The sequence below is a fragment of the Sinohyriopsis cumingii genome, chromosome 5 (genome assembly GCF_028554795.1).
Source record: "Sinohyriopsis cumingii isolate HCF-2022 chromosome 5, ASM2855479v2, whole genome shotgun sequence".
Classification (NCBI taxonomy): domain Eukaryota; kingdom Metazoa; phylum Mollusca; class Bivalvia; order Unionida; family Unionidae; genus Sinohyriopsis; species Sinohyriopsis cumingii.
Window position 1 is genome coordinate 127916227 of NC_142965.1, and position 12916 is coordinate 127929142.

Sequence of the window (12916 nt, forward strand, 5' to 3'; positions counted from 1 at the left end):
TTCAGTAAAGGTATTTCTGCAAACACGTACTGGCAGTGAAAAATTGCTTATTTTTCAGTCCGTTCATGTTGTATTCTCCCCTTGTTTCGATCATGTAGGAAGAGTGTTGAAATTTGATCAATTTAATTTTGATTGGATGTGGTGGCTTGTCGCTGTATCTGATGAAATTCACAGAGCTGAAGCTCAGAAATATCTGCTCGATCCGCCAAGGTATCCGCCAAGGTGTAGTAGACGTTATCATATCGTATGATGGCTTGCGAAGATGAATTCGGGAATGATAAAGTTGGTTATGGTCAGTATGAATGGTAACTCATACATGACAATGCCTTCCTTGGGTAAGCGTAAAACTTCTTATTTTAAGTCTAAAGCTTTCTTAGTCTTTTAGATGGAAAATTTGAATTTCAGCAGTTTTAAATAGTTGCAAAAAGTTTAATATTGAACTTTTAGACTTCAAAGGTTTTGCTAAAAGTCTAAATTCACCAAGTTTAGGTTTAACATAGCTGACCACTTTTCTCACCATCCAAAAAGTTGCAGTTATTTGAAAGTTTGAGTGTTCTAACTTTCACTTTTTAGATTTTGGATAAACAAATAATAATAAAAATGCTAAAAGGCCTCAAGTTTTCGATATCATTTGGTTTGAAACGGAGCGCATGAATTCGATATTCCTCTCCTCAATTTAATATTCCCCTGTTCCTTTTATAAAACATTTTCAAATGCTGTATATTGACCCTGGTTCAGAGTATAGTCAATGAAAGGGAAGAATAAATATGGTAAATAAATAGGTAGAAATAAATAGAAAGTTTACAATAATCCGTCTAGAGAGAGTTTTATGATTTGTATGCTTATATTCAGTTTATGACATTGTACGTTATATGATGGAGTAGGTCGCATTTTTCACTGAAAGAGCAAACCTACAAGGTCATCCTTTCCATTTTCTATTTCTCCCGATTGCTACGAAGTATGGAGTGAATTGACGTTAATACTAATAGGAAGGGGCAAAAAAGGAGTTTTAGATGACAAGGGAAGCAAGTGATTCGTGCATATTCCTGATCACCAACGGTGCTATATAGCAAATAGGTACCAAAATTATTAGGTCTCCCCGGCGGGGAATTGAACCCCGGTCTCCCGCGTGACAGGCGGGGATACTTGCCACTATACTACCGAGGAGTTGCGAATGATATACAAGATTGTCCTATGTAAATGTTCTCTATAACTCCTATTGTACCTCGTAGGTATACGCGCTAAATATTTCATTGATACGCTGGATGGAAAGACCACATGCAAAGACTTAGTCTAAAATGGCCGATGTTTTGTTTCTTTCTGAATTTAAGGTAAACATGAATTTTGTGCAATTTATGTGATGTTTTATACTATTCTGCATAGTGGGCTGAGTTGGGTATATCTTTCGACTATCTGAAAATCATAATTAAAACGGCCGATTTAGTGTTGTATTCCTCTTCACATGGCCAGAGACAAGTAGAACATTAAGGACTTAGCCTGGTGGGATTTTCTATTATCAAGTAGGATACACAAGGAAAGGAGAAGGAAAGTATAACATGCTTCTAATTTAAAATGCAAAAGAAACACAAATTATGTCCACGTCAAAAAATTTCATAATGGCTGCGTTATCTATTACTCTGACCATATTCATTAATAGTATGCCTTTAAAAATTGTCAGTTTTGTAATTATTTAAAGAAAAAAAAATCAGGTGAAGTTTTTCCTAAAGGCATATGAGAGATGATATTTGGAATGGTACCATTTTGTATCGTAATGCCTCCTATAGGGAAGCTAGTGTTGCTCTTGAAGTGCGCAGATACAGCTGAAAAATCACGTGAAACGGGACTTTGCCGAAAAAGGTGCTACGAAACATCGTAAAGTAGAAACTTACATTATAAAGATCCATTTGAAAAATATTTTTGCGCCAATTATATTATATGAAAAGTCCTTGTTTCTTCCTAAGATGAATTACATGCTTAATCAAAAATACGAGTGATAGTGCTATCTTGGCAGGTTATTTCAATACAACAGTGAGCGGAATTGATTGACATAAAAAGACATCCCTACCGAGAATGTTGTTGTCCAAGAGCTGCATAATGTTATGGATGATTGGAATATTGTTCATCTTTCAAGATCACGAAATTCTGGTAGTTTGTCAGGTTCAAGGTGAAGTGGGACAGAGCAGGGTGTATTATTTTTTATTTCCTCCAAGTTGCATCCTTGTGTTTAAAATATTTATTTCATAGATGCACCATTTAGAGACCATTCCTTCCTATATCTTATATCAAAAACATGGAAAGTACAAACAGGGCATGGGTTATGAATATAAAATAATAATATCCGTTGTGAGAATGAATACGTACGATGGTAAAATATATTGTCACTGATGGAAAAGTGAAGAAAATGAATTTTAGTGAACCAGCTATTTGGTGGGATAATCTGAAGTATAAATAACTACCTTAACGCAGCTATATATTGCAAAGAGAAATACTGAAAGGTTTCGTGAATTGTATAGATTTCAAAACAAATTGAAATTTTTTCTTCTGAAAAACTGTGCTAGCTATCACTATAATCTACCACACTGCAGACATCGTACCGATATGACTAAAATTGTTAAAGATATGTTAACTACACACATATTGACAGAGAGACTCACAGCGTCTTGAAAAGGAGAGCTATACGAATGTGATGCTAAATTTCAGTTTCTAAAATTGCACGTTATACAGTGGACTAGTCCCCAATTTCTAGTAAAAGGACAAGCCAACTATATTCTCTTTGTCCTTTTCATTTATCTGTCTCTCTCGCTTGCATAGAATTAAGGAGTGAAATCAGATCAATGCTAAAAGAGAGGAAAACTACAAAATATTTTCGATGATATGGAAAGCAATTACTTCATGTATATTTCTGATCGCAACGGGTGTTAAATAATAAACGGATACCAAAATTATTAGGACTCCCCGGCGGGGAATTGAACCCCGGCCTCCCGCGTGACAGGCGGGGATACTTGCCACTATACTACCGAGGAGGTATGAATGGATGCAGTAAGCTTGTCCTTTAGTTTGTAAATTCATCGTTACCTCATGCTGATCAAGATGTGTGTCATGGCTTAGTAAACTTTTCTTGAAAAGCCATAGAAATACCAAGTGCCTTCTTATCTTGAAAATGATCGACAAAATAAATAAGTGATTAATGAATTCATTGATGACGATGATGTAATGATTTCAAATACAAATCAAATATCACATGAAATAGATCAGTCTTAATGTAATTTCCATTCATCGGTCACTATTGGTTAAAACTGTAAAGAATCACTTTTAAATACTTGAAATTCTTCTGTACCTGATAAAGACCAAATGTGTGCTGGTATAATAACGTTTGCTGAAATACATGCAGCTGTAAATGGGATGTCTCAAACTAAATGTCTTCTCTTTGCATGGATTGGTAGTAGAGTAGTATTATATTTTGTTACTGTAAATGACTATTCAATAAATGTTACGTGAATGAAACCCATAGGACAAAGCAGAAAAGACAGAAGGAATAGGAAAATTGTATAATAGCAGGAAGACGATCACGATCACCCGGGGAAGCAGTTGTAATTTTTGTTATCTACCACCCTTGCTGATCAAAATGTGTGCCAATCAACTGATTTCCAGTTAAACTGAGAGTATTTTCGATGTTAGAGTATGCATAAATTTGTACGAATGAGTGTGCGACGATACCTGGTTATGTGCATGGTCTTCTATTGTTATTTTGTGTATTATTTTTTTCGTTCTTATTTTGTTTTAAATATTTATGTACTTTAAATATTTTTTTATTTTTTTTTTATTTTTTTATTTTTATCATAGCCGATTACAAAATCTGAGGAGAACATGGCCGATGGGTCAGCCATGATCAGATGTGTTATCCTCCTTTAAGATAGTTTATTATTAGTTGATTTTTATTATTATTATTATTATTATTATTATACCTAAGACACAAATCCCAAACGATTAGCGCGATGTATTAATGCCAGTGCAGTAGTGCACGCACAGACACACACATATTGGGCGGCAGCTACCCATAAATCTTTAAGTCTATTCTTTCACTAGGTGTTTTTAATCTATTTAATCCAGATGGTGTATGAAGCCAAATCTGTTTGAATGTATGTATTTATATTTTAAGTTTATCTCAGATGATCATGTGTCCCTTCTCTCTCTCTCTCTCTCTCTCTCTCTCTCTCTCTCTCTCTCTCTCTCTCTCTCTGTTATAGGCTGAAAGGGAAACCAGAAACTGAGAGAGAGAGAGAGAGAGAGAGAGAAATCGAATCAGGACATCTTCGCTGGCCGAAATTCCGATATGTCAACCCCATATATCCTTTACGGACGGAGCTGATATTTTTCCGCATTTTCCTAGCGACATCTATTGCATTTCGCGTCTTGAATCCCTTAGTATGTAATGCCAACTCACCCATAGCGTCTAACAGTGGTGTATTATACATCGGCCGAAAATGGTGGAGGCAATTGACTTCAGAAAGGTTACTTTGTAAGTTTGACGTGGAAAGTATGACTACGTGCCAGATAGAAACTTCAGTAAAGGTATTTCTGCAAACACGTACTGGCAGTGAAAAATTGCTTATTTTTCAGTCCGTTCATGTTGTATTCTCCCCTTGTTTCGATCATGTAGGAAGAGTGTTGAAATTTGATCAATTTAATTTTGATTGGATGTGGTGGCTTGTCGCTGTATCTGATGAAATTCACAGAGCTGAAGCTCAGAAATATCTGCTCGATCCGCCAAGGTATCCGCCAAGGTGTAGTAGACGTTATCATATCGTATGATGGCTTGCGAAGATGAATTCGGGAATGATAAAGTTGGTTATGGTCAGTATGAATGGTAACTCATACATGACAATGCATTCCATGGGTAAGCGTAAATCTTCTTATTTTAAGTCTAAAGCTTTCTTAGTCTTTTAGATGGAAAATTTGAATTTCAGCAGTTTTAAATAGTTGCAAAAAGTTTAATATTGAACTTTTAGACTTCAAAGGTTTTGCTAAAAGTCTAAATTCACCAAGTTTAGGTTTAACATTGCTGACCACTTTTCTCACCATCCAAAAAGTTGCAGTTATTTGAAAGTTTGAGTGTTCTAACTTTCACTTTTTAGATTTTGGATAAACAAATAATAATAAAAATGCTAAAAGGCCTCAAGTTTTCGATATCATTTGGTTTGAAACGGAGCGCATGAATTCGATATTCCTCTCCTCAATTTAATATTCCCCTGTTCCTTTTATAAAACATTTTTCAAATGCTGTATATTGACCCTGGTTCAGAGTATAGTCAATGAAAGGGAAGAATAAATATGGTAAATAAATAGGTAGAAATAAATAGAAAGTTTACAATAATCCGTCTAGAGAGAGTTTTATGATTTGTATGCTTATATTCAGTTTATGACATTGTACGTTATATGATGGAGTAGGTCCCATTTTTCACTGAAAGAGCAAACCTACAAGGTCATACTTTCCATTTTCTATTTCTCCCGATTGCTACGAAGTATGGAGTGAATTGACGTTAATACTAATAGGAAGGGGCAAAAAAGGAGTTTTAGATGACAAGGGAAGCAAGTGATTCGTGCATATTCCTGATCACCAACGGTGCTATATAGCAAATAGGTACCAAAAATATTAGGTCTCCCCGGCGGGGAATTGAACCCCGGTCTCCCGCGTGACAGGCGGGGATACTTGCCACTATACTACCGAGGAGTTGCGAATGATATACAAGATTGTCCTATGTAAATGTTCTCTATAACTCCTATTGTACCTCGTAGGTATACGCGCTAAATATTTCATTGATACGCTGGATGGAAAGACCACATGCAAAGACTTAGTCTAAAATGGCCGATGTTTTGTTTCTGTCTGAATTTAAGGTAAACATGAATTTTGTGCAATTTATGTGATGTTTTATACTATTCTGCATAGTGGGCTGAGTTGGGTATATCTTTCGACTATCTGAAAATCATAATTAAAACGGCCGATTTAGTGTTGTATTCCTCTTCACATGGCCAGAGACAAGTAGAACATTAAGGACTTAGCCTGGTGGGATTTTCTATTATCAAGTAGGATACACAAGGAAAGGAGAAGGAAAGTATAACATGCGTCTAATTTAAAATGCAAAAGAAACACAAATTATGTCCACGTCAAAAAATTTCATAATGGCTGCGTTATCTATTACTCTGACCATATTCATTAATAGTATGCCTTTAAAAATTGTCAGTTTTGTAATTATTTAAAGAAAAAGAATCAGGTGAAGTTTTTCCTAAAGCCATATGAGAGATGATATTTGGAATGGTACCATTTTGTATCGTAATGCCTCCTATAGGGAAGCTAGTGTTGCTCTTGAAGTGCGCAGATACAGCTGAAAAATCACGTGAAACGGGACTTTGCCGAAAAAGGTGCTACGAAACATCGTAAAGTAGAAACTTACATTATAAAGATCCATTTGAAAAATATTTTTGCGCCAATTATATTATATGAAAAGTCCTTGTTTCTTCCTAAGATGAATTGCATGCTTAATCAATAATACGAGTGATAGTGCTATCTTGGCAGGTTATTTCAATACAACAGTGAGCGGAATTGATTGACATAAAAAGACATCCCTACCGAGAATGTTGTTGTCCAAGAGCTGCATAATGTTATGGATGATTGGAATATTGTTCATCTTTGAAGATCACGAAATTCTGGTAGTTTGTCAGGTTCAAGGTGAAGTGGGACAGAGCAGGGTGTATTATTTTTTATTTCCTCCAAGTTGCATCCTTGTGTTTAAAATATTTATTTCATAGATGCACCATTTAGAGACCATTCCTTCGTATATCTTATATCAAATACATGGAAAGTACAAACAGGGCATGGGTTATGAATATAAAATAATAATATCCGTTGTGAGAATGAATACGTACGATGGTAAAATATATTGTCACTGATGGAAAAGTGAAGAAAATGAATTTTAGTGAACCAGCTATTTGGTGGGATAATCTGAAGTATAAATAACTACCTTAACGCAGCTATATATTGCAAAGAGAAATACTGAAAGGTTTCGTGAATTGTATAGATTTCAAAACAAATTGGAATTTTTTCTTCTGAAAAACTGTGCTAGCTATCACTATAATCTACCACACTGCAGACATCGTACCGATATGACTAAAATTGTTAAAGATATGTTAACTACACACATATTGACAGAGAGACTCACAGCGTCTTGAAAAGGAGAGCTATACGAATGTGATGCTAAATTTCAGTTTCTAAAATTGCACGTTATACAGTGGACTAGTCCCCAATTTCTAGTAAAAGGACAAGCCAACTATATTCTCTTTGTCCTTTTCATTTATCTGTCTCTCTCGCTTGCATAGAATTAAGGAGTGAAATCAGATCAATGCTAAAAGAGAGGAAAACTACAAAATATTTTCGATGATATGGAAAGCAATTACTTCATGTATATTTCTGATCGCAACGGGTGTTAAATAATAAACGGATACCAAAATTATTAGGACTCCCCGGCGGGGAATTGAACCCCGGTCTCCCGCGTGACAGGCGGGGAGACTTTTTTTTTTTTCTTTCTTTATTTAAAAAACGCTTTGTACAGTATATAAGTTAAAAATATACAGTCAGTATGTACATAGTAGTTTGTAATGGTATATTACAAAATAATGGTTCTACAATAGTATTTTGTAATGCTATATTACAAAACAATGATTCTACAATAGTATTTTGTTAAGCTATATTACAGAACAATGATTCTAAAATTTTATTTTGTAATGCTATAGTACAAAACAATGATTCTACAAAGTAATAAACACTTTATCCTCTTCTATTCTCATTAAAGGATTATCTTTTACAAAATACTTCGTAATCAAAGTCTGATTTTTGTCTTTGTAATGTTGATACGCATGTAATATATATTTTTTAGTCAAATATTGGAACAATCTTTCTATGTCTATTTGTTTCCCTAATAAAGACATAATGTTTCTTCTTTTGTAAATGCACAATCGAGCAATGCTCAGAATGTAGTTCAAAAAATAACTATTTACTGATTTTGTTTCTTTGTTATATCCTATCATGAGCATTTTGTTCAAAAGAAGTGCTATTGAGAACACCAACTCTACAATTTTTAAAAAGAATCTCAACTATATATACAATATAATTCTTAAAAGAGCTTAATTCAGGACATTTCAAAAACATGTGAAATAAATCTTCTGTTTCCAACTGGCACACTGGACATAAGTCATTATCAATTTTGCCATAGTATTTTAGTCTCTCTTTTGTAAATATTCGATTGTGCATTATTCTGTAATCCAAATCTATACAATCTGGGGTCTTGAAAGGTAGGTGTATCAATTTCCAGTATTTATGCTTTTCCAAACTAAATATCTTACTCCAAAAGGAAACAGAAGCTGGTTCTTGAAAAATCAACGTACATAAAAGCTTGTAAAATAGTTGTGTTGTACATAAACAGAGGTCATATAATTTTGTATCAACTCTGAGAAACATATTATTTCTCCCATTGGTTACAGTGGGTTTTGACTCTGTTGCAACAATATTTCTCCAGCCTAATGGTATACTTTCTATTATGCAATTATAGTCTTTTTTTATCTTATCTGTTTTGATCTCAGAATTTGATTTGTATATCATTTCTTGAATAGTTCTATAAGGTAGTATTCCAGGTACAAATTCATATGTAATATCCTGAACACGAACAATTCCTGCTTCTATAAATTCTGCGAAAAACAACGTTTTACCAGCACATGTAATATTAGGATTTAAAAAGAGAGGTTGTTCAAAAACATTCCTCACATCAATATTTGTATCGATATTATTTCTAAGTTTTTCCCATGCATGAAACATTTCTCTGTAAAATATAGGTAGGGTATTCAATTGTTGCTTATTTAAAGACATGAGAAACAACTCTTTGGTCAACCTCATGTTCAGGACAGTAGATAAAAAGTGATCAAAGGTATTTTTCCACATAGCATGGCAATTCACATCAAAGTATCTTTTTAAAAATTTTAGTCTGAATGCATACATTTTCATCTTTATATCAGTTAACTGTAGTCCGCCATTTCGCTTATCACCAATTATTGTATAATAGTGAACCAAATGGGACTTTCCTGACCAGATAAATCTGAGAAATAATTGCTTCAATTCATCAGCAATCATATCAGGAAGAGGCTGAACTGACACTATGTACAATACTCTAGAAACTAATAAGTTATTAACAACTGTTACTTTTCCTTGTATTGTCAAAAATCTCTGTGACCACAGTTGCAATAAGTTTTTAATTTTAGACAATCTATCATTCCAGTTCAGTTGCTCACATAACTTTGCACATTTTCCAACATAAGCTCCCAAAATTAAGATGACTTGATCACACATTTGAATTTGTAATTGTTTGCAATAATCATCAGTAAGTTTACCAGATCCAATACACAGAAGTTCTGTCTTTTCCTTGTTCACCTTTGCACCAGATCCTTTACAATACAAGTCAAGTACATTAAAAGATTGATTAATGGATTGTGTGTCCGCTAATGTCAAGGTTGTATCATCTGCATGTTGAAAAACTTTACTTGTATTACTAGACAGTGGGAGTGGAATACCTTTGATAGTGGAATTTGCTTTGATAGCGAGTCCTAAGGGTTCTGCTGCTAATACATATAACATTGCTGATATAGGACAACCTTGTCTGACTGAATTTTTAATTAAAAAGGGTTTCGTTAGATGACCATTGCATTTAACACTACTTTTAATTTCATTATAAAATATCTTTATCCACTGAATAAAATTGTCACCAAAACCGAACTTTCGTAAAACAGAAATCAGATATGAGTGGCAAACTCTGTCAAACGCTTTTTCTTGATCAATTTTTAAGATATATCCCTCAAGATTGTCTCTCTCAACCATATCTATAATATCTCTTACAGTGACTATAGTATCAGCAATATCTCTCCCAACTATACAACATGTCTGAGTTTGAGAAATAATTTTGGGTAATACCATTTTTAAACGTGTAGACAAAATCCTTGCCAAAATTTTATAATCTACATTAAGTAAACTGATAGGACGCCAATTTTGCAATCTTCTATTATCCCCCTTATTTTTATAAATAAGTGATATAACCCCAAATCTCATTGATCTCGACATAATATTGTCATTCTTAACACTCTGAAAGATGTGCAACAGAATATCATATATACAATCATAAAATTTACAATACCACTCTACTGTCAATCCGTCCGGGCCGGGGCTTTTATTTTTAGCCATCCCTTTTATAGCTGTATGTATTTCATCAACTGTTATTATGGCATCACACATATCTTTATCCTCATCAGATACAGAACAGTTTACAAAATTTAAAAGTGAATCAGTACAATTATCATCAACAGTTACCGAAGAATATAAATGACTATAAAACTGATGTATTTCATCTAAGATCCCGCTTGTATTTGAAATAATTACACCATCATCATCAATCAATTCATTGATTACATTTTTGTTGTGTCGATATTTCTCAAGATTTAGAAAGTATTTAGTATTTCTATCGCTTTCAATTGCCCATTTCGACTTAGATCTCAAAATAGCACCCCGACAAAATTCAGTTTCATAGTCACTTAGCTGATGTTTTAGTTCTTCATATTTGTAATGTCATATGATTCTTTATTTGCGACTTTTTCTGAAAATGATTTTAATTTATTTTGCAATGTAAAGTATTCTTGTAATCTTTCCTTATTTCTTCTTGTACAGTATACTTGAGAAAATTTTTTAATTTTGTATTTTACATTATCCCACCAAATGAGTGGTTCCCTGAAATACATTTCGTCAGTTTTTCCTTCGGTAAGAATTGATTTCACTCTTTGTACATATTTTTCCTCAAAAAGAACATTGTTGTTTAGTATCCATAATCCGGGCCCTGTTTCCACTTTGCAGGTATTTAGTTTAAGGTATACAAAAGAATGATCACTAAAGGATGTATCTGCATAATAAATATTTGCACATTGGAATGCAGTTTTGAGGAAATCAAAAAATAATCTATTCTACTCTGCTTCATTTCGCCTAGTACAACTTGTTTTCTGGAGAAACTACGAGTACTAGGATTTCGTGATCTCCATAAATCGGTAATATTCCTATCATGAATAATTTTATAAAGTTCACGCACTGCTACATCATCAATATGTAAGGCTTTGTTATGTCGATCAATACCGGCTAAAGTTGTATTAAAATCACCAGCCAGGATAGTGCTATCACTAGTACTGTTATGTAAATATGTATTTAGCTTCATGAAAAAGTTAAACCTTTCCTTCACAACATTTGGAGCATAAATATTGATTAAATCAATCACTTTATCATCAATAGCTATTTTAAGATGTAAAATCCTACCCTTTTCAATAATTTCTTGTGTCACCTGATTTCTCAATTCTCTCACTACTAAAACAGCAACACCTGCCCTCCTATTGTCTGCATTACTATAAAATATGTCACCATTCCAAATCTCATTTTCTCTAACACTTTCAACAAACTCATCATCCCAAAAGGTTTCTTGCAATAATAAAATATGGCCTCTTTTCTCTTTAAATATTTCTAAAACAGACTTTAGTTTATTCAAATTACGCAAGCCATTTACATTTAGAGATACAATATTTAAAGCCATGATTATGATGAGTGTATTGAAAGTATTAAAAAATGTTGAGTGTTTGATCATTTCATAATAGGTGTTCGTCGCATGTTATTCAATTTCATGTTAGGTACTGGATTAAACCTTCTCCTTCTCCTTTGTACTACTTTGAAATTTTCGATATTAGTACCGTTTTCTTGACATGTACGTGATTCGTTTGATCTTTCAACAACGTCTGCAGCCATCTTCCTGTCATCATCTGAATCTGTCCCCGATCCATCTCCAATTGTATGATTGTTGTTTACTTCCTCTATTTCTACATTGGTCATATCAACTCCACTTCTTTCTTTTTCTTCCCCACTTTCTCCACTCTCATTATCTTTTTTTGCATTCTCAATTTCTTCTTTATCATCTTCGTCACTCGGTAACTCCAATATGTCTTCCCTCGTATCATCATCAACTTGCGAATGAATGCCTGCAATGGCCTCTCTGTAACACATACATGTTTGCGCCTCTTTGTGGCATTTGTCGCATATCCTGCATGTACACATAAGAGGAAAACTTCCACAACTATCACATCTTTGCCTTGTGCAATTTTTTGCTACATGGCCTTGCTCCCCACACTTGTAGCATACAAAATCAGGGCAGTCTTTTATAACATGTCCCGGATCTAGACATCTAGAACATACCTTAACTTGATTATCATGTAATACTCTAAAGTATTGTTGACCATTAACAGTCTGAAATTTCAGACTGTAAGGCAAGGATTTTACCTGCTGTGGAAATTTACATTTGACATAACGAGTCCCATCAGCCACACTAGTTCCAGGATAATATCTGCGTTGAATGGGAGAAAGAAGTTCTACTCCGTATTCACCGAGCTTCATACTTATATCATCATCGTTGATGTATGCTGGTAAATGAAGAATTGACACTATAATAGTGTCTGAATATAATAGAGTACAATCAAAGTGTTCACTTCCAATATCAATTCCACACAAGGTATTATATGCTACTTCCTTGCTCGGTAGTGTGACCTCATACAAATTTGCACCTTTGGGCACAACTGCATAGACCGACATATCTCCGGTTAATTCTTCTACACTTCTAACAATATCACTTGCCTTTATTTTCTTCACATCCTTTACATCAATCACCACGGTACATTCTTTCCCAAAACGACGAGAAGCTCCTGTCTGTCTATCAATGTTACTCGACATGCCATTCTTATTGTTAGTTATTCCACTGGTGTCATTAGAGTGTGAGTCAGCTCCTTGTGCTGCACGTGCA

The 12916-nt window shown here is 34.1% G+C and overlaps 3 non-coding genes across 3 annotated transcripts; all 3 read right to left on the reverse strand.

Moving 5' to 3' along the window:
• Window positions 1-1095: 1095 nt before the first annotated feature.
• On the reverse strand, window positions 1096-1167 carry Trnad-guc (transfer RNA aspartic acid (anticodon GUC)). The gene has a single exon. It is a non-coding gene; the product is annotated as a tRNA-Asp (tRNA).
• Window positions 1168-2951: 1784 nt separating this feature from the next.
• Window positions 2952-3023, reverse strand: Trnad-guc (transfer RNA aspartic acid (anticodon GUC)). Its single transcript has one exon. It is a non-coding gene; the product is annotated as a tRNA-Asp (tRNA).
• Window positions 3024-5658: 2635 nt separating this feature from the next.
• On the reverse strand, window positions 5659-5730 carry Trnad-guc (transfer RNA aspartic acid (anticodon GUC)). The gene has a single exon. It is a non-coding gene; the product is annotated as a tRNA-Asp (tRNA).
• Window positions 5731-12916: the final 7186 nt, after the last annotated feature.